We start from the raw sequence: 3,036 nt of genomic DNA on the forward strand, positions 1-3,036 counted from the left end.
TGTGATCCTTATTTCTGCCTCTACTAACATCCTCTAAGCATTATCACCCTCTATGAATCAGATGACTACAAATATGAAAGCATTATTCATTATCCAGTATTCCTTTCTCTGATATGAGAGATTTTTCTTCACCAATTGGGGGTATACCACATAAGGCCATGCATTAGCATCTTGCATGCTACCCTTCTTATAAATACCTGGGTAATCCATCATTTTAGCTACTAGAAAATACACCATGTATGATGTCATATAGAATCTTGGATTAGTTTGTACTCCTATGAGTTGTTCATGTAGATTATCACTGAGGATAGTAGCCTAGTCTATTAGCATTTTGGATGTTTTGATCATATCTATGAAGTGGACCATCTGAATATTGAGATGTCTAGCTGTTGGTAAGCCCTACCTCGACTCAAAAACACTATAGTGTATCCAATGTCATCCTTCATATATCCTTGTGTCATGTCTACCTTTCCATATCTACATCCCACTAGTGTTCAAAAAAAATGAAGATTGTATCATTTTCAAAGCTGCCTTTTCATTCTCCCTATACCATCTTTCTTCTCGGTCATAGATTATCTTAACATATTGATCATCTCTTAGGAGATGGAAACCTTTCTCAATTTTCCTAGGTCTTAGGTACAGGACTATCTCCCCTTTAATGCTCTTTACCACATTCTCTTCAGGTATATAGTTCTTTGCTAATGCCATGATAAGTTCAAAGTACTACATAGATATGGGATGCAATGTTGCATTCAGTAACCCTGATCTAATCATTTTTGACACCATGACAAACCTCTATTTAAGTTTGTTAAAAATTGTGAGAAACCATTCCAATCAATGTGACCAAGCTCAGTATCTCAAATCTCTAAATATCCATCCTGAAAACATGATTTCTTTCGTCCTCCTTGAAATTTGAATACTATGAGATTTGCATCCATATTTTTTACAAGTGAGGATGATGAGGGTGCCATTTTATTTGTATATAAGAGAAAAAAAAATTAGTCCAAAGAGGTTTAAATTAAACCCTAATTGCCAAAAAATTAAACCCAAAATACCAAAACCTAGTAAAACCACTTAAAATCCCCCTTAATAGCTCTAGCATGCAATTTAGCACACCTTGCACATCTTGATAGGTGTGCTAGGTGCACTTAATGACCCTTACATGGTCATTTTGTGCACAGTTGTGCACCTACGTAGGTGCACACCCTGATGGGGTGCGCACATGCATAATGTACGCTATTGTGCACATTGTAAAGGCATGTGCAATGGGGACTAAATTAGTTTTCAAAATGTGCTAAGGGTATGCATATGCACACCACAATGGGGTGCGCATGTGCACACCCTTATAACACACAATGTTTTAAGGCACAAAAATGGTCTATGTTTATGTCAAAAGGTGCACATGTGTGCACCTTTCCTTAGTGTTTTAAATATATTTTGACTCCTTTCGTAGATCATTCCACTTATTTTCCCTAGTAAATTTGGACCTATTTTTCAATGAGGGTTGCTTGATTCTTTAACAGCCAATGGTCAAAAAAATTTGTCATGATAATTTCATCAAAATTTTGACAAAACATAGGATTGTCTATTTATTGACAAACAACCTTGTCAAAAATATGCCTAATCTTTGCGAGGTAGGTGGTGCCAAACCATAACCAGCAGACTTTGAAACTTTGATGCCATGTCATCGATGACAACTATCATTGATATATTGACAAAAGGTCATCAAAATTTTGACGATGTCCCTATTTTGTAAAAAAAAAAAATCATAAGAAGCATAAATAATTTAGCTTCAATAATTCCTCTTTAGTTATAATGCATTTCTAATTATGCATTTATTTTTCTCATAGCTTGTCATTTCTAAATACTTAACTTCAATTTATTGTAATCATGTCTATTGCCAATTTTGAATTTCTAAATGTGATGGTTATTGTTGATTGATTTTTAATCTCGCCAATTAATTCAAATCCCAAAACTCTATAAATTGGACTTAGAACCCTTATTCTTGAAAACCACTATTTTGAGTATTTGCATTATCATACTATCATTCTAGGTGCACTTTGTAACATAGGATCAATATATCAACATTTGGAGAAGAAAGAAAAAGTATTGAAAGCTTCATTGAGGGAGTGCCTTGTTTGGTTTATTTTCAATGTTTTATGCACTTTTTCTTAATGACCTTAACGGTGTGATTAGGCATATAGTTTTCATGGTGTTTTAGGCTTTTATGGTTGGCTTATCCATGCATATTTCAAAAGTTCTCATTTTCTTCTCAACACTATAAATATCACTCCCTCTCTCTCCCAATATCTATCTAGATCTCCCTCTTATTCAATACACATCTCTCTTTATAATAGTTTTGTTTTCATTACTCTCTCTCTCTCTCTCTCTCTCTCTCTCTCTCTCTCTCTCTCTCTCTCACTTTTTTATAATAGTTTTATTTTTCCTCTTTTTTTTTCTAAATGTATAATTATTTTGAAACTATCATTTCTCCATCAAACTTTTGATACATAAACAAAATAAACTTTAAAAAAATGTATGTGGATAATCAACCAAATTTTTCCTAATTAACGTTTTACATCTTTTTAGCATACCCATTATATACAAAGATACAATTACCAATTATATCTTTTAAAAGCTAATTTCAATTTTACAAATTTTTTTGAAAATATTATATTAATTAAAAATATTAAATATTTATAACAAAAGAAGAAAGAGGCAAGAAAAATACAACTAATAAATTATTTCTAAAGAAAATATTTAGATTTCAATTTATATAGTAGAAAAAAGTTGTGAAGTGCATTGTGTTATGATCACATTAGGAAAAGTGGATTTTATTAGATACAAACAAAGCTTGCTTATGATCGATAAGCTTGGACAAGTGCAAAGCTATCAATGAAATAGAAAAGGCTATTTATTTGTACAATCTCATTTTATATAATACATCATAAATCCATAGAGATTTCAAATACATTCTAATTAGGATTATAGTGCAAATGGAGAACGTATATAAAAAAAAGGTTGTCATATCCAGTT

Source organism: Cupressus sempervirens, chromosome 8 (assembly GCF_028749045.1).
Source record: "Cupressus sempervirens isolate cs-2001-9-10 chromosome 8, ASM2874904v1, whole genome shotgun sequence".
Taxonomy (NCBI): Eukaryota; Viridiplantae; Streptophyta; class Pinopsida; order Cupressales; family Cupressaceae; genus Cupressus; species Cupressus sempervirens.